We start from the raw sequence: 21,208 nt of genomic DNA on the forward strand, positions 1-21,208 counted from the left end.
TGTGAATGGCATTCAAAAACACTTCTTACTCTGGATAATATTCCTAAATTAAGAAAGATCAACTTTTTATACAAATTACATTTTACACAAGTTTTATATACTTTGATGGTAGCAGGATACAAAATCAATTTATTAAAATACTCAATCCCCATGCTATTAACAATAAAAATTCTGATGTAATAGGATATACAGCCATATAACTCTTAATAACAGGGACTTGTGAGAAATGGGTTGTCAGGGCATTAACCCCTGGGGCATTATGATGGAGTACTCTCATACCTACGAGGTGGAACAGCAGACCACACACCTAGGTGCCATGGGTCTAGCATCACCTATGTTGTCCCACTCTAACTGAAACAATGTTAGATAGCTCATCACTGTGTAATAGAATATAATTTCTAGACCTTACAAAAGTAAATAATATGTTGATTTCTGTCAATACATTTCATGAACAATAAATTGTTCATATATTACTATCTAAATGTAGGAGGGAGAAAGAGATTAATAGCATGTTTGTAAGATTTTAGTGGCTCTTTCAAAGGCTATTTTGTTATTTAGTGTTTGGTTTTGATTTTACTTGCGGAAAACCTAGTCAGAACATTTCAAAACAAAAATCTGAACTCAAGTTAGTCTGAATCTACTATTAACCTCTAAAGAAACACATGAAAGGAACAAGGACAATCTTGTCGACATCATAGCACTAATGCCTAGATTATGAAAATAAGGCTTTTCAATGAACACGAAATACAGTCCTTGTTGTCATGTACAGCGGTAGCACTTAAATCACCTGCACATGGATTTCAGTCCATCACCTGTAGTGCAGTGGGAGGGAGACATATTTAGGTTTCCCTTTGGTTTTGAGTGGAGTAACATTCTTTCAGATACTTATAAAACTGAGATAATTTGAGAGTGACATCTGAAAGTCCCCCTCATGATTATTTGATGATGTCTGTCCTTCCTCCTTAAAGTAAATTGATTGTAAAATAAGGCTGATCCATGTGACATTTTGAGTTTGAATTATGATTATTCCAGACAAGAGGTGAGAATTAAACTGACTCTTGACCTCAACATCATGAATATAATTCTTTCTACAAATCAATAGAGAAAACCCTTATTTTCATGTTTGTTTTCCACTATGAAAATAATTTAAGGATAGCTATTAAGATTACTATGGCAAAAATAGTTACAATTAACTCCCCTCTTGGAGACAAGTACATAGGACAGGCTTGACTTAATCCATTGTAAATTATGTGGAGTTGGAAAGTCAAACCTTTTTGAGGCATGGTATAATCATCTGTAAACTAGAAAAAAGCATGCTCTTTTATGGATATTCCTGTGTAACTTTACATTTAAACTTTCATCAGAGTACAGGAGAACTCTTATGTCCTTAAATTCAAAACCCTCCTTTCTTAGTAGGGTTTAATCTTGGCTATACCTTTATAGTATGTTGTACCAAACATTAGTATTTGAATTTTCTTTTGAAAAGTTCTACCAAGATGTAGAGGTTGATATTCTAAGTTTTTTTTCCTTTTTCTTTGTTTTCATTCTTACAAGTGTTCCAATGAATAAAGAAAGAATAATTAACTTATTTTAATTAAAAAAATGTTAATTATTTTTTCAATTACTATATGGGTACATTGCAAATTTTTTAAAAGTTAAGACACTATGGAAACAGTGATATATGTTTTGAACTTTGTCAAGATATTTCATCATTAAAACAATTATTTCATCATTGCTCACAATTTTTTTCAAATGTGCTTCTAAAGAGTTATAACATTTCAAAACTTGTACTATGAAAGGCCTACCAGAATGGTAAAAATGAAATAAATTTTCACCATAATATTCTTCTTTTAATTGTGTTGCTCCTAGTATTAATTTAACTCTCAAAGAGATTTAAAAAAAGACTGACACACTATCATTTTAGTTTGATTTGAGTTTTCATTGTAAGAAGTTAAAACTTCAGAATTTTTTTATTTTATCATAAGCACAGGGAAAAGAAAACTGAGAGGGGAAGATATTTCACAAATTTTAAGTCAATCAGAATATGAATACCAAAGTAGAAACTAACACTGTAGGCTCAGGATACTGGTAAAGTTTACCATGAAAGCAAAGATGCAGATTATGAGACTTCAGGTGAAGTTATACCATTTAACTTTTCTCAAATTAAAAATTGTATCTTATCCATATAATTATACTGAGTTAAACAGTATAATTATATGGATAAGATACAATTTAGTGATCATCCTATAAGTCTTTAAACAAGAAGGATTTCATTACAAAATATCTTGTTTTGAGCCATTCTGTTTTGCTAAACATAAGTGGGATATTCACTTCAGTCTATGGCCCAAAGCCACCGATGAGCATGGTGTCCCTGTCACTAAGTGGTACCCTCATTCTCAAAAAAATGTGATTACTCCTATTTATATAAATACACTGACTTCTGAGTTGTAGCTTATGAACCAGAATCTTGGAAAAGAATGTGTCAACCACTCAGGTGGTAGAGCTACACATGAACTCCAATGCAATGAAAAAGGAAAACCCAATCTATCAAATGTATATTTCTCATTTACACATGGTGCAAAAGTAGAAAAGGGTTACTATTAACATAGCTATTAATAATTTTATTGTAAACAACAATAGAGGAGTTATAATAAAAAATACAGTGTGGTCCTTAGAATCACCTATCTTTAGTCAACAAATATTTATCAGCCAAATCTAATACTCTGGCCTAGACCCCAAGCCTCCAATGTGTAAGTTGTGCTGTCTTCCCAAGTCTTCTGCTCAGTGATCTTGGCTCAGCTGAAAGCACTGAAAATGCAGTCTTACTTGGTAAATGACTTACCACCTGGGGCATCATAGTTATATAGAAAAATGAAGTATATTAAACCACTTTTTAAAATTTTTAGAGTTTTTCTTATAAAGGTGACAATTTAAATACATTCACAGCTATTATGAAATTATTGCCATATAAGTTATATATTTTAAAATCCTAACATACTGCATATTTCAAAAAACTAGAAAAAAATCTTGTCATTTTCACCATGAAGAAATAATAAATGTTTGAAGACATATGTGTTTAACCTAATTGAAGCATAATATGATATTAATTAATAAGCACATTTTTGTACAATGAATCAAAATGCATTCTACTGTCATATATACCTAACTAAAATAAATAAATAAATTAATAATAATAATAATAAAAGACACAGACCACCAAACTACCAGCATGTAAACTACAAAAAGTTGCCTTTAAAACATGCTCTAGTATTTCAAAATAGTTAATAGATACTCTTTTATTCTTAATGTTATTGGGAAAATATATTAAAAACACATATTAAAAACAAAACTAGTTAAAGTGATTTTTCGAAGCTCATTAATATATTTGTCTTTCTGTTCAAGAAATCAGATGTGTTTAAAATGTTTGAAAACATCAAAATTTATGTACAGCATATAAATTACAAGTGAAATAATCCACTTATAATATAAATTTTTAAAAAATTATGTAAGCCTAGTTTCCTTGGGAATTGTGAGTTCCAGTACATTTGCATTCTTTTCTTATTTTATTTTAATGATCTCTACCAGTCTACACATATGTCCCTGATGTCTAAATTTGTTAAATTTTATATTTCTGGGCAGTATAGCACAAGGGAGAAACTCAGAACTTTTATATCTTACACTTTCTCAAAAACTATGGTTTTTAACCCATAAAAATGAATAAATTTAAAAGGTTATTTGCATATTTATAATCATGTATTTTTAAAAAATATATGCTTAAAATTACAAGATTTCAGATTTTCAGGATAAAATGGTTCAAGCATAAACATAATTGAACATAGTTCACTTAACAGTTTAAAAATCATTGACAATTTCCAGTATCTTATGGTTGAAAAATGAATAACAATTATGATGTACCTATGTCTTAAGATATTCCTATCTGCTACTGTATTAGAAAATTAAAAGTAAAACATAAGGTTGGTTACTACTCCTGATTGGTAAAAAAATGTAATTCCTGCTTTTGTAAAATACAAAGGGTCTCCAATTCCCTTCATTGAGAAATTTAATGTCATTTAGAATATATTGATTTCTGTATTTCTGAAAATAGGACTATAAAATTTTTGGGAATTAGGGGCCATTTGAAAAACAAGCTATGGTATGTATCATACAGAGTGCCCTACAGAGTGTCTTTAGAAATTTTTAAAATAAAATAATCTTTGTTTTTAGAAATTGTTTAAATAAAAAGAAACATATACTATTATGTTTAGCACAAAACAGAAACATGTAATTAAGATAATTAAAGTGTCTATGAGAGCATTTCAAAGTGGGATAAGTATATAAAAAAATCTATGTACAGCATATAAAATAGTAATCATGTCTAATATGTGAAATATAGAATCACTATAGTATAATATATATATATAATATCATATGAATATTAGTATTATATGTGATATAGTCATTATGTATAGTATATAAAACAGTGATGTGTTACTCAGACTTCGGTAATTTAGGAAGCTTTCTTACCTGACCAGAGTCTGCATTTTCACACACATAAGTCTTATAGTATTTAGAGAACTCAGGAGCATGATCATTGACATTTAGAAGTTGTACATACACAGGAACTGAAGAAATCTGTTGAACATTGTCTATGAGTTGAATAATATACAATGAAAAAATAAGTATAATAATGTCTTATAATCATGAAAAATTGCCTTCAAGACTACACAGTATATTTCTTTTTTTTTTCCACTTGAAAAACCAAAGAGCCAGATCTCTGTATGAGGACAGGATCTGCAAATGATTCATGTATTTTTCAACAATATAGCTAAGGAAAATTTCTGTTTCACACCTTCTCCTCAAGCAATATTTACTAAGTGTCTTTCACTGGATGTTGGTCATAGTGGGAAAATAGTAGGTATAAGGTCAGCTTGCTTCATTCCTGTAATTGCTGTTAGTATTTATATAAACACACCTAATTCTGATGAATGTAGGTATTGTTAATTTCCCTGATTTCACTGAAAGAAGATTGAGAAACCATTTACCATTCAGCATTGCCTGAGATTTCAGTTAATGTAGAAATATTTGTATAAGAATATACAAGGCAATCTGGGCACAGTAGTGTATGATGTAATCCTGGGAGGCTGAGGCAGGAGGATTGCAAGTTCAAAGCCAGCCTGAGCAACTTATCGATGCTCTAAGCAACTGAGCAAGACCTTATCTCTAAATAAAATATAAAAAGTGCTGGGGATGAAGTTCAGTGGTTAAGCGCCTCTAGGTTCAATCCCCAAAATATATACCAATCAATTCTCTTAATCATTAAAATTTAGGTGCACCTTTTAAAAACAAAAATTGTTTTGTTTAAATAGAATGTTCCACAATGTACAATAATTTTAAAATTATATTTTATTTTAAAAATAAATATAATATTTTAAAAATATTGATACTTTATTTCAGATGATCAATTTCAACATTGATGATTTTGTATATAAATTATATGTCTACTTTTATTAAATCTCATGTTTTAATTTTTTCCCTTAAATTCAACTTGAAGCCTTACTGTTTTTCTCAGGAGAATTCAAACATTTCCAATTCTTTTCCTTTGTTCTTATGTTATCTGCATTTATATTCCTTATTTTCAAATATATAAGTATAACTGAAAAATAAATGTATTTTGGTTTTATTGTTTCAAGAAAAATTTTTTTTCTTTTCTTTTTTTCCTCCTGGTATCACAATTGAATCCAAGGGAGCTTAATCACTGAGCCACATCCCCAGCCAAGACAATTGTTTTGTAAGAGATTTTCTAGCATATTTTGGAAAGACAAGCCCAAAGTCTTTAAAACATATTTGGTATTTAATTGTTTTTTTTTAAATCCCTTGAATCATTTTAGTATTACTAGATACATGTTTCACTCACTTGAGAACATAGGAGAAACAACACATTGGAGAGAAATGAGACACCTCAGAGAGTAGTGACAGGAATTTGGCTAAATGTTCTCATAGATTGTTCAAGTTTGGTTCTAAGGAAGCCACACAATGGGGGCTAATTGAGACCCTACATTTGAGTCATTCATACAAATAAAAGCATTTAAATATAATTGTCTTGCAAGTTTAAAAATGGAAAAATGTGACTGGTGAGGAGTATAGTGTTTATAGTTAATTTAAAAACACTGAGTGAAACACATACTTTCTTTCATTTGCTCTATTAATATGGGAAAATGTAGCATAGGATTAAGACAACAGGCTTTGGAATCTGATATAATTGTGATTGTTCTATCCATTTATCACTGAGGGTGGGAAAGCAAATTACAGAGGCTGCAGTTTTGTGTGTGTGTGTGTATGTGTGTGTGTGTGTTTGTGTGTGTGTGTGTGAAATTCAAATAATATTGACCTCAAATTTTACTGTGAATTTTAAAATTATGTTACATAAAATAGTTTAACAAATCACTGAGATGTTAATCTGTAAAATACTTAATAAAATGTTTATAATATGCAGTTTCACAGAACTCAATCTTTTTAGCCACAAACTATAATTTTTATAAATTAATATGTGAAAATGTGATTCAGAAGTGACAAGATGAAGACATTTTCCCTGATGTGCCTCAAATGATTCCCAGTTTCTGCTATCATTGCTGTTTGGTTATTTTCTTCAACATACACAGCATTGTAATATCTATAGTTTCTAGTGTGAGCCATTGGAATATGCCATCTTTTAAACTATAAATTTTATGTTCTATTAACTGAATAATGTACATTACCACACACATATGTAAACATGTGAATTATGCAGAGCATATGGAGCTATTTCTTAATGCTGTAGGGGCTGTGGATCAGTTGTGGAACCAATGCAGCTTAGGAGCTGAAGTCTTGTCTGAGTACCTGCATTGTACTGGGCTGGTCTTTAAATATTTTAATATCACCCTTGAACAGAATATATGATGACATAATTATAGTGTTGATCAGATTATGCACTTTATTCATAGTACATATGTAAACATACAAGTGTTGAAGTAACGACTTTTGTGGATAGCAGGTATCTTATAACTCAAAGATACGTATTATTGTTTTTGTTTTGTTTTACAATGCTGAACCAAAAAATGCTTAGATAATTTTCCTATAGGGATCTTCTATCATAGAAAGGCATTTGTCTGATAAAAAAGTAATTATATAGCTAATTTGATAGTATATAATTAAATTATCTGGAAATTTTTGTTGCATTCATTTATTTTTTGATTCTTTTTATTCATACAAGATTAGAGCATTTTATATCAAAAAGTACAAACTATAAATTTTAAAGAGTTTACCTTCTAGTAATTCACATTATGGTACATCTAAGTTAAGAAAAGAAATTATATATTCTTATAAGCATTATATTAACATACAAAATAAGCTTGAATACAAAACATTTCTATACATTCAATAAATTTTGATCATCTAATAGCTGAGAGCAATTTTATAGATAAACATATTTTTTGAGGAATCTAGTCTTCCTTCGACCTGATTTGGATTCTTTTTTTTTTTTTTTTACAATAGCTTTGTAGAGAGTGACATTATGAATGATTTGTTCTCAGAAATAAATACGCATTGAATAAAAGCTTCTTGCTCTCGGAATAAACACCTTTGTGCTTCCTGACAGGAAAAGCCTTGGCATTTCTTCTGCAGCAGCAGGCATTTGTTCCATTGTAACATTTGCTCCTCGTCCTTTATTGTTTAGTTAGACAGAAAATTCAAATCCTGACCCAAGTCCTGCTGCAACATTTCTGCAGAGTTATTCAACATATTGCAAAAAAAAAAAAAAAAAAAAAAAAAAAACATGTGAGAGCACTTTCCACTCTGCCATATCACCTGCAGCTGTTCAATAACATGAGGAATAAGGTAGACTAAGGTTTAAAGCCTCAAAGGAATACAAAAAAAGGGAATAAGATTGTTAAAATTCTATGTAAAATCGATTATAAGAAAGGAGGATGCCTTCTAGAACATCTCAAATTCACAGCTTCACTCCTGTGCTGTACTACAGTATTACACTAAATTCATGTACCAAATAATGGTGATGATTTTGACAGTCTTTCCTATTGTGTTGTATTTATTCCTTTATGCTTTATGTCAGATGATTGAATAACTGATTCACTCATAATGTTATGGACACTATTCAAATGGTAAATTGGTATTATTTTACCCACTTTTATACCTTAACAATGAAATCATCTGCTTTTCGCTGAAACAAACAAGCAGACAACTGGTCATTAATGATTAGTAAGATCTGACCATCAGTTCAACTGCAAATGTAAGTTTAGTTAAAAAAGGGACCACTCTTTTTGGGATATGCAGACAGGTGATGAATATGATTTGTATCCTCCATATTCTGTACTATAATAATATTGAACTATGATTTATGTTAAATGTCTAAATTCTAAAAGAATTAACACTGACATTTTATCCTAAACACAGGTAAAAATGGAGGCATTTCTTATCTGCTTTCTGGAAGAGTTACTTGTGAACTGATAGACTAAGCTAGTTATGTTTGAACTAAACAAATATAAATCATTATAAACCTAAAACTTTAGTTCAGATCTTATAATTTTACTATTATTTTCATAAAGCAGTATATAAAACTAATTACATACTTCTCTAAATTGACAATCTGGGGAACCAATACCATGAATTGAGTTTGCTACCTGAAACTGTCTTTTCAGATGAATGTTTTTAGAAATTACATAAGATTTTCCTTTTTTAATTAAAATGATAATATAAAAATAAACTCACACAGAATATATGTTCAAAAACTTGTAGAAATATGTTTTTAGTTTTTATTTATTGAAATGAAAATATTTTAATGCATATGATTGTCAGGGCATAAAATTTCAAGTTTTATATGTTGTGTTTTCCTCCAAATTATCTTTGCATTAAACATTATTTATTGTTATATAATAAGTAAAAACAGTTTAGAAAATACTTAGTCATAACATTTTAAGAAAGCTTTAATAGAAATGAATACATAATAATTTATGACCAAATAATATATATGTATGTAACCTTACATATCAAACATCATTTAACTACAAATTTCAACAACATTTAAAAATAGCTCTGTCCTCAGGTGTAGGGATAATGCAATGTCATTAAGACCACCGTGATGAAATATACGGTTTCCAAATTAGTACTTACATCTTTCTGTGGCTGTGACACTTAGGTTGTACCATGTGTTGATCTCCCGGTCAAGTGTGCTAGTGACAATGATTGTGCCATTGTCACTGATAGTGAACTCTTTACTTCCAGTAATAGAATATCTGTACCAAGAGAAAAGACCCCCCTTGTATCATCATATTTGCTGTATCACATTGATATATAACATGGTTTTATGCCACCAGGTAAATTATTAAAAGCATATTCTGCATAGCTTATGAGATGCCGATTTTAAAAATGGCACATCCACATATTTAGTGAACTCCACAGTCATAGGAAAAAGAAACTAATACAGCTTTACATTTAAACTGGTGTATGCTAAATCTAAACAAGCATAACTCATTATCAAACCCAAGAGAGGATTTTAATATGTAAATGACATGGTTAAAAAGAAATACCTTGCCCTCCCCTGCAAAAAAATTTTGTGAGATACAGAGAAGTAAAAGTAAGTAGCAGAAATGAGTGACTGTGAACCTTTTCTTTTTTTCTTTCTTTCCTACACTAGATCTACTGCGTGAGAATCTGTGTATGATATTATAATTACTTAATTACTATCATACAAAAGTTACTTTTGTCCATTTAAATAAAAAAATTCAATAGGACTTGATAAAAATGACTTCTTTTAAGTAGCAGATTGACCTTTCATTTTGTTCCAGAATTATATAATATTTCAAGTTCCAGAAATATCCTAGATCCACTGTCCTTTACTTTGGGGATGCACATATTGATTAATGTACAATTGAGCACACATGAAAGGAAGTCAAGTTGCAAAATACGTCATGCGAAAGTCTGCAAAATTATCTCAAATCTACAATTAAAGAAGCCTTGAAGTTCTCGGCATGTCTCATCAGCTTGCAAATGATGAATAATGAAAAGTAAAGTAAAATACCATGTGGTTTCAATGACGGCTTCTCACTGTGCATATATTCCTGAATATTTCCATGAGACTTCAGTGAGATTTGCCAAAATTGTGGCAAAGATGAGAATAATTTAATCTTGAATTGACAGATTTCTAAAAATATTATACTAATTTTTATCATGGTGTTAAAGAAAGAATTAAAATAGAAATTAGAATGAAGACATAGAGGAGTTCAGTTTTAAATATATTTAAACATTCATAAGCATTTTATTTGAATAGCTACAAGTGATCATATTTCCCACTGAATATATTTGTCAGCAAAATTAAAGAGGATTTTAACAGTTGACATTTTGTATTAAATATCCCATTTTGTTTCTGGAAACACCACTGCAACTAAAACCCACTAAAAGTTTGATAAGGAGTTATACATTCTTTTAAATTAGTAGATAATGAATAGATGTAGATCCCATTGACAAATTAAAATGGAATAAAATCATATTTGATCCCCTAGGAAGATTGGATAATAGTATGTGATTTAAGCAATAATATATAATATGAATTATTTTCCTTATTTTTTTCTAGAGCCACCAATTCTGATTATATAGATTTTTTTCTTTCTCACATCATCTTCACCAGATGAAATCTCCTTGGCCTTGAGATAAATTGCAGCTAATCAAATTTTATATGTGCATTCATTTTCCTTTTACAACATTTTTTAAATTAGGAGAAAACATCAGAAAACTAATCAATAGTAAATTATTTTATTTTGGTTTGTACTATCCTCCTCTCAGTTACACTGGCAATGTTCTCACTAATTCAATTAAATGCATATTTTTAAATAACTTAAGTCTCATAGGACTGTTCTCAAAAGTACAAATTTTCCCTTATGCCTCTCAACCAGATTCTGCTTCTAAATTGTTGTGTATGACCATAATGTTATTATTATTTCAAGATAAATTAAATGCTCTACTTTTATTAAATAAAATACAAACTGTAGTATTGGATTTCACCAGTCACTCCACTAATGTTCTTTTCCCTTATTCATAGTCCTGTCTGGGATTATGTAGTGCATTTTTTTTCCATGTCACTTTAGTCCCCTCCATAGTGTATCAATGTCCTTGTTTGGTATGCCCTTTAGTGTATGGGAAAATATTAGTTAGTGATTTTATACAGTGCCTCTCAAATGTCGGTGTCTGTCTGAGGCTTTCTCATGATCAGATAAAATGAGCCTGAAAGTTACAGAGGTATCAATCTTGTCTTAGTAATTGTAATATTAGCTGTGACTCTTGATCAAAGTATCTGCCAGGTTTCTTCACTGTAAAACTACTATGTTTTTGTAATTATTAAAGATCTCAGGAAGATATTCTGAAAACATTTGGCTTCTTTTTATATATTAACCTACTGATTTCAGTATCCATGTACAAATAATGACCACAATATTACCACTTTATTTTGCTAATGTTGATATCTATTTCTTTGATTATACATTTATTAATTAAAATTATTTTACAAGTGATTAAAAATGTGCTTCTTTATTTATCTTCATTAGTATCTATTCATAAGAATTGTTTCCAATGATTCAAACCAAAACTCATCATACAAACCAAATATTTTAATTCATTTTTTGTTCAAATACTCAGTTTTGGACATTAGGTATTAATTACAGCATGGTTCCTTGGCCGTTTCAACACACTCCTATTCTTCCATTCTTTTATGGCTTCTTCCTTACATTTTTAGAACCACAATGTTCTCCCTGTAATAACTGTGGATTCAACCAGTTCTCCAGTCAGTTTCATTTCTTTTGATTGAAGAAGAGTATTTTAAGCAAGATGTAGGTGCAACAGTCTCCATTACTTCTTGTGATTCTTTTATTTTAAGCCCCCTGAGTAAATATCCAAGAGCAAATATATGTATGCATATCTGTGGTAAAAAACAAACCTACCTTTATTATCATATATATTATATATACATATATAGAGAGACAGTTATTCCTTCACATATGTGGGTTCATGTCAGTGTAGTCAACCAACTATGTATCAAATGCATTTGGAAAATGTGTATTTGTACTGAGTATGTACAAGTTTTTCATTATTTTCTAAACAACACAGATAACAACTATTTAAGTAACATTTACATTGTATAAGGTATTATAAGTAATTAAGAGATGACTTAAATAATATCAGAGAACTACTAACTGAGTGACTTATTAATGTAAAGCTGACATTCTAGACTGACTTACATTTATTTAAATGCAATGTGAGGTAAGCACTTTATCACTGAGCTACAACTCCAGCTGCCCATTCTTAAATTATTATATATGATTTATTCTGAAATGTAAGAAATAATCCTAGGTGTTAATATTTCAATGAATGAGACTTCTTGAAAATAAAATATTAAAATAAAGCAGACATAATAGAATTATTTAAAGGAATTTTAGGTTCCTTTAGAAGTATACAGCAAGTTACTTAACAGCTTGCATTTTGAGACTATACTTTTATTTAAAGTGGGAGAATAGTTACTTATAAGTTGTGAATATATTACTCTTTACTTTTGTTTTCTTTGTTCTTTTATTTTTTAGAGTGAATGTAATGATTTAACTGTAGTTCTTTCCTTATGGAAACATTTTTAAAAATAATTGATTTGATTGTACAAATTAAAGTTCCCAACAATTAATCAAGAGAAAACAATGACATTAACATACACTTCAAAACAGATGCTTCAGAATTAAATATTATTGAGTTTATATTAAACCACCAGGTTTTAAAATTAGAAAACAAAAGAATATTTTCTACCATCAGTACTCAGTCTTTGCAGTTTATTTCACATTCAAAAATATTTTTTTCAGCATGAATTCTTAACAAGTCCATATTCTAGTAACTGGGATACAACAAGGTAAAATATATAGAATGATGCTTCCCTCTGCTCATATTAGCAGGAATGAAGCATACAATAAACTGGATACTAACAAGTACTCCGGCTATGTTGTGGTGGATAGTTTTAAATTTTGATGAAGTGGAAAGAACTCACTGTTTATATGGCTCTTGGTTAAGAATTTAAATAGGGGAAGAAATATATGAGGACAGAGAAGATGAAAATCCATGTTGATTGCCTGAAGTTGGTTTTCCAGAAAGCAAAGGATAGAGTGACATAGATGAGGTCTCAGAGGTCCTTAACAGGATTGAATGGTGTCAGATCATTTAGGAATGCTAGGACCCATTAGGTGATACTAAGGGTGCTGACTTTTCATCTGTGAGATGGGAAGGCATAGAACTGATAAGATATGACATGCAAGATCATGAGAGCTGTGTTGAAATAAACTGAAGGAGGAAGATGGTGAAACTCGAGGGTTAGGTGAGAGCTTATTGCAATAACAGAGACTGATTAAGACAGCAGCATGATCCAATGTGGTTGGAAGGAGCAGGTGAGAAGCATCCAGATTGTTTTGAAAGTGAGAAATGAACAATACCTGCAAAAGATTGAGTTTTTGGTTTGAGAAAGAGAAAAGGACTTCTAAACCTTAACAGAATCTTCTCCTCTTAAAAGTTGAGTGTGTGTGTATGTGTCTTTGCTCACAGAAAATAAAAATCAGAAGGTATCAGCAAATGTATAGAACTGATCATCAACTCAGCTGAGTAGAAATTAAAATTGAACTGGATTTGGCCCAGTTCAATCTGAGTTGGATCATTAATTCTTCACACCCAGTGGTGTTTGAACTGAATAAATGAGATTTAAGCTTGAGCAATATGGAGCCTGGATTTGTTAATAATTGAGATAAGAAAATCTGTAGGAATAAGAGGAATAGGAGGCAAATGAGATCAGAAGCTGAATAAAGAGAATGTTAGCTTTTAAATGTGTATAACATGTACAAATGAAGATGCTGAGTAGGAAGCTTGATGTCTACCTGTGGAGTTCAAGAGAAAATTCAGAATGGACATGTAGACTTGGATGTTGTCAGGCCCAGCAGCAGTCTTTAAAGCCACAGGGTTAATAGCATCAAGGATTAAGGGTTTTGGGAAAATAAGTCCAATGACTTGATCCGGAAATATATCAAAGTTTAAACTATGTAGAGACTGAAAGTCTGAAGACTGGGAAAAGACCAAAAACCTAACCAATAAAAAATAAAAAGAAAAGGCATGGAGGATGTTACAATGAGCATTCAAATTGTGTCAAAAAGGAATTTTTCAGATCCATGATACTATTATGGAACCACTGCCATTCTTCATTGTTGACCAAAACATTTTTTGATACATAAATGTTTTGCTTGACAAGTCAGAAGATTTGAGAACCCTAATCCGGACAAGAATTTGCTAAGTTGAGCAGCATCGACATGATTTAGACCTGTGCATTTAGTGTGTACATGCACACTAACAAACCATTCTCCCATATACAACTAATGATTGGGAAACCTGATATGTAAAAATAGATTTAAATGTTGCTAACTTGCTGTGGTTTACTGATTATTCTACTGGAAGGAAATGAGTGAAAGTGACTTCTGTTGAGCCATCAACATAAATATGATTTCACTGGACATTGGGGCATGGGGCAAGTCAGAGAGAAAGTGAGAGAAGAAGAAGATGAAGCAATCAACAGTTTTGTTTCATTTTTCAACAGTCAATAATTAGGACATCATGCTCTGGTTGAATATGTGTGAATAGATACAAACACACATACACAATTTTACTTGCTTCTTCTTTGTTCTATGTTTAATCATAATTTCTTCTTATGAGAGTTGCTCATGCTTTCTGGAAATGTTTGTAAATGTATTTGTGTAGCTAAAACAGAGTTTCCTCAAAAAGATATTTCCTTAAAAAAAGAATTTTCATACAATCTACCTTACATTTATTACTTGAGCGATCAAAGCAAGTATCTTATTCTTGAAACAAAATTGCACAATAAAAATAGTCATTTAAATTATTATTTGGGGTATGCAGAAGAATAATCTCACAAAAGCATCCATGTTCTGATATCTCTGATTCCATAAGTTTACTACCTACAGCCGCAAAAGTGAATAAAAGTGAATAAAAGCACTTTACACCTAAGCCACAACCCCAGCCAACAAAATCAACAAAATTCATTTTTTTTTAAAATCAGAAATACCTGTTGTGGGTTCAACAGAAAAATAGGCTTGCCCTTGTCATAAGTTGTACAGGAGACCTGCATTATTGCCACTTGTAGGATCATCAGCGTCACTTGCTGTTACCTGGATGACGAATGTTCCTGAAGGAAAAGCACATATTGACAGGAAATTAAGACTTCAATATTATTAAATATGAGTTCAATTCTGCAAAGCACTTTTCATTAGCAAGGAAGATCATACTATAAAACAAGATCCTAGTTTACCTGTTTTCTCTGAATTATTGAAGTAATGTTATTTTACAGACAAGGAACATAACCCTATATAAACTAGCCCTAATTCTTCTACGCATTATAGAACTTCAGATGCAGATCCATAACATGTCAAATATTAAGCAGTTTACTATAATGTATAATCCATAATCTTTCCAAGATGTGTTATTATTGGAAATTTTTTTTAAAAATACTTGAAAATGCTTTTCATCAAAAATCTTAATGTGGCCGGTACCTCAAACAATTGCAGAATGTTGACAAATATTGATAAAGATTATTGAAATGAGCTTGAAAGAATATCCAGTGGAGGCTAAGAATAATGATTAGGCCTGTTTCAGTTCTTTCCTCTGTACCTATTTTCTTTGAGGAATAAAAAGCAAAACAAAATCTAGTTGATATTAATAAAGTAAGCCTTCTTTCTAACTTCAGTATTAATCAATACAACCATGTGAAATAATTATTTGTGCATTTACTCTAAATGCTCAAGTGCAAAAATATTTGCATAAAATATTGAGCTTTGAAATCATATCTATACAAATGAAATTGAGCATTACCAATTTCATCAAAATCTACGTTTGTTGAAACACAATATGCACTCTCAAAAAGAATGATCATACAATCGTACAAAATCCAATAAGCTCTGTGATTTTCTTTAGAACTAGTATTATTAATTTCCCCATCACTAACCCTGGACCATGGCATGTGCCTGTAATCCCAGGCACTAGGGAGGCTGAGATATGAGGATCACAAATTCAAGGCCAGCCTCAGAACATTAGAGAGGCTCTAAGCAACTGAGTGAAACCTTGTCTCAAAATGAAAAATAAAACAAAAAGGGCTAGGGTGTGGTCAGTGGAGAAACACCCCTGGGTTCAATTCCCCTTAGCAAAAAAAAAAAAAAAAAAAGAAAGTAAGAAATAAAGAAATTCCCAACACAATCCTATTGTATAAACTGGGACACCCTAATAGGAATTGCTTCTATACTTCAAACTGGGGGTGGACCTCAGTATTATGCATTTGTCACTATTTGTATTAGTTCTTTTATTTATTTATTTTTTGTTTCTAAAAGCTTTTTATTTTATTTATTTATTTATTTATTTTATTGTTGGTCGTTTAAAACATTACACAGTTCTTAATACATCATCTTTCACAGTTTGATTCAAGTGGGTTATGAACTCCCAACTTTACCCCGTAAACAGATTGCTGTTTCACATCAGTTACCCTAGAAAGGCAATATGTCAATCAATGGAAGGGTAACTGATGTATTAGTTCTTTTAATGTTATCTACAACATTTATTTTAGTATCAAATAGCATATTTTACCAAAGAATCCCTTCTTGTTACATAATTTTAATTAGGCAACACTTTCACAGGGTTGAAATAAAACTAGAATAATAAAATACATGAAAAGAAAAATTTACCTACCCCTTCCAATGCTTAATTATTCCAACCACTTAACGTGTAGACACTTGTTAATTTCATATATTTTTAAGACATGCCTATACAATAATTTTGATGATTTGTTCAAATAAAATGATTCATGATTCAGAAGGAGCATTACTTTAACCAAACTGAGTTAGATTGATTGTTTCATTTACCCTTCTAAGTACACATTGAGTTAAGGAGTTAGATTCTGTTTCCAGCCCTGCTCTTTAATATCTCATTTTATTTTGAAGCTTTCTTTACTTCTAACTGAAACTTACCTCTTGAGCATCTCAATATGTCATTCCCTTGCCCTCTACAAAATGGAAAACCTAGTGTACTGTTGAGAGAGAGAGAGAGAGAGAGAGAGAGAGAGAGAGAGAGAGAGAGAAGAAATAAAACAGAGGGATCTCATGAAATTAGAAGAAAGACCAAAAAGTTGAGGAAGGAGATTGAGAGGAAGGGGGGAGGGGAAAGTATAGGGAAGTACTGAGGAATTAAATTTAACAAATTGTCTTATATGAATTATGAATATACCACAATAAATCTCACTTAAATATATAGTTATAAGGCACTAATTTAAAAATAATAATAACAATGATAATAATGCTATAAGGGAGATCAACAGAGTAGAAACAAGCATATCTTGGTGATGGAAGAGGAGAAGAAAAGGGAAGATATGGGGGAATGAGAGATGCATGTGTGAAGAGGGAATAATTAAATTTACTATTATCTATAATTATAAAGCACCAACAAAAATAAAAAAGGTCATCAATAATACATAAACATCAAAAGATTTCAGAAATATAAAATCACTTGATAACATTTTATACATTCCTATTTTGCATATAGTTAAGAATCAATTCTTCAGTCCACACGAGAATGAGAACAATCAGTAGGAGACTAACAACATGTCTTTCAATATAAAATATCCATGGTCTCCTAATCCCTTCTTTCTCATATTATCAGTTACATGCACATTAATTAAGCTAGTTCGTGTTTGTATTAGTTCTTTTAATTGGACTCTACCAGACCAAAGATTCTCTTAATCTTAAATCTTAGATGTGGATGGGACAAATAAATGATTAATTTCAACACTAATTTGTATAAGAATGCATGACATCCTTCCTTTCTTGGTCAGTAATATTAGAGATGCTTCAAGCTTGAGTCTTGAAGACCTCCTTCTACTTTAGGACATCATCCTCTGATTGTATTTATATAGTTGATGAAAACTTAAAAATTGAAATTGGCCAGATCCTTGAATCTCATCAGGAGGAATAAACAGAGAGTAGAAAAACCTTTACTTGGTTATCAAGGAGTCTAAACGTCAGTTTGCATCCCTCAGTGGAGTTAGTATTGTTTGGTCAGAGATTCTTGAGCTTTTAGGAAATAGAGAGAGCTAAATGACTAGACCCTACCAGCCCAAAGATTATCTTAAATCAATGTGTATCTAACCTGTTTCATTAGAAAAGTATGATTAGATGACTGTAGCCTCAGAATCACATTTAAATAAGACTAACTTATCAATTGTCTTACTTGTTCCAATAATAAACATAAAATATAATTGTATAATAATTTTGGTTTCTATTTTTACAATGATTACTAGTTTCAGTTGGCTGTATTACTCTTCAGAGACACTTTTTTTACAATTGAAATTGAAAATATTGGTTATGTCTTTGTAGCTAGCTTCTGAATCATTATAACTATGTCATAAAAAGTCCTTGTGAATTTAAGTTTAGCTTGATATTTGGCTATACCTATTCAAACAGGCACTCTATTTGTAGAAACTTTTTGTTAAGTAGGTGACACAGGATATCAACCTGCACTGAGTGCTTCAATTAAAAGGCATGGTTTTTAGAAGTCTTTGGAAATTGCCTTTACTAATTAGTTCTGACACAGAAAATTATAATAATAGTATACACACATACTAATAATTGTTATGTATGTGGAGCTGCACTTAAATTACATTTTGTGGCAATATTAATAAATACTAACCTATATAAAGTTATGTAAATATTTTTGAAGATTGAATTCATGATAGCATCAATAACAGAATTTCTCAGCACATAAGACTTATTCTGCCATCACTGAGAACGATCTTGTGTAAGGAAAGTGTAGCTCTGTCACTGTTGATTATGTGCATTTTATTATCAACCAAGAGTTTCACAGAAGATTGAACAAGTCTCCTACAAATACTAACTTTAACATTACAAGAAAGCTTTATTGAATGGTATTGTCACATATCACATAGAATGCTTTAATCTCTGGTGATTATGGGAGGAATCCAAATACAAAAGTATAAAGGAGAAGTAATTTTTTTTTATATGAGAGTAATTTGCTATCATGTACGTAATAAGGAAGTCAGCAACCTGTGGCAAGAGCATTTCATAATTAAAGCTTGCATTTATTACAGAATCCTAAATTAAACACATGTGGTAAAGTTTTTTATTTTACTATTTGCTGAATTCAAACTGCATATTTCAAAATAACTCATTTGTTTTAGTATGTAATATCTTGGTGTGAAATTCTATGTTATAAAGGTTAACAGACTTCTTTTAGAATGAAAATATAAATTTTCCAATAGGAAAGCTATTTAAACTTGCAGTTTTAACATGAGTACACTTGAATTAATCTCAGATAAATTTTTTGAGGTGTTTATTTGTGTAAAGAAGCATAGATTAAAGAAAGATTTTTTTTATTGTTGGTCGTTCAAAACATTACACAGTTCTTAATACATCATCTTTCACAGTTTGATTCATAAAGAAAGATTTTTACCTGTACTCTAAGTCTGTGATTTTAGTAACAATCAAATAGATATAAGGTGAATTAGAGAATTTATTGGTCAAATTTAGGATGAAAATATTAGTTTCCTTGGTTCTCCTGTTTCCACCTTTCAATGGAGACCTGATTTTATCAGTGTGAAGACTATTATTTATTCACAAGTCCTGACTGACCTATCCTCAGTGGATTTATATTTGAGAAGCAATTACTTTACAACCTAGAACCTCCAAATGAAATTCTGAAAAGAGACAGTATTTTCCTACTCGTTACCATAACTGTGCAAAGTATTCCTCAATTATTTCTGTTTTTCTGTCCATAACTATCTGGAAACTAGGTCATTTTTATTATTTTTGTGTTTTATTTTTGACACCTCAACTTTTTATAATCTGAGATAGTATAATTCAAGTCAAACAAATTAGACTGTTTAAGAAAGCAAAACATTTAGAAAGAATAGTAAAAACAATTTATCCAAGTCTAATTTATTTTCAGCTCATGTGTCTGAAGGCATAAGATTCTTTTTTTTTTAAAAAAAAAAGAGAGAGTGAGAGAGGGGAGAGAGAGAGAGAGAGAGAGAGAGAGAGAGAGAGAGAGAGAGAGAGAGAGAGAATTTTTAATATTTATTTTTTTAGTTCTCGGCGGACACAACATCTTTGTTGGTATGTGGTGCTGAGGATCGAACCCAGGCCACACGCATGCCAGGCATGGCGCGCTACCGCTTGAGCCACATCCCCAGCCCCCGGCATAAGATTCTTAAAATCTAATTTTCAAATGTGGTAAATTTCAACAAATAACATTTTTTTCCTGAGAAGGAATTGAAATAAATTTACATGCATTTTACATTAATTGAATTTAAATGTTTTCATGGAAAGGGCTGTAGGGTTCTGGGGCTGCAGGAGTACACACCAGGGGCTCTCCAGCCGCTGCAGGGGAGGGCGATCTCTGTCGTTTTGGGTCTGAAGGACGAGCAGGGCTCCAGTGGGAAGCCCATGTGCAGCAGGAGGGCTGTGTGAGACAGTAGCTGTGCTGGGGGGGGGGGACGTCGTGAGCTGAGGATTTGCAGGGGCCAGTGTAGCCCAACAGTAAGGCAAGGTAGGAGCCTCTTGTGATATGGAATGGCTTGGGCACATGGCTGGAACCAGATTATAGAAGGATTTATCAAATGAAAGGCATTCGCTATTTATCCTAAGAGGGATAATAAGCCACCTTCCATGTGGTACCACCCCTGGCACCACATTTCTAAATACAAATTTAGAAAACAACCGTGTATGCCCTGTAAGGAACAGAGTGCTTTGGGAGGTGACTGGTGCAGCACAGGTGTCCTAACACATCTTCTGGGTGGCCAGGGCAGGAAGGGCCTGCCAGCTGACGATGAGGCCAGGTTGAGAGCAGGCCTGGGCTGAAGACAGGACGAGTTCTGCATGTCCACTGTGGTCCCTGGAGAAGCCACCCTCTGGGCTACATTTAGAGCCAAATGGTCAATGCACAGTGCCTGGGTCTTGCTCTCTAGTTTCTCAGAATGCCTCACCACCAATAGTGGCTTTTAAGAATATTTTGACTAAATTATTTAACAAGGAAAAAGAGTTCTACTAGTTCCAGAAAATTCAAGCCTTGAACACTGGGAGCA

At 31.5% G+C, this 21,208-nt stretch overlaps 1 pseudogene; it reads right to left on the bottom strand.

Moving 5' to 3' along the window:
• LOC144369712 (cadherin-19-like) overlaps positions 1 to 20,572 on the bottom strand; it is a 32,220-nt pseudogene extending 11,648 nt beyond the window's left edge.
• Between the last annotated feature and the right edge of the window lie 636 nt (positions 20,573 to 21,208).

This window comes from Ictidomys tridecemlineatus, chromosome 13 (assembly GCF_052094955.1).
Source record: "Ictidomys tridecemlineatus isolate mIctTri1 chromosome 13, mIctTri1.hap1, whole genome shotgun sequence".
Lineage (NCBI taxonomy): Eukaryota > Metazoa > Chordata > Mammalia > Rodentia > Sciuridae > Ictidomys > Ictidomys tridecemlineatus.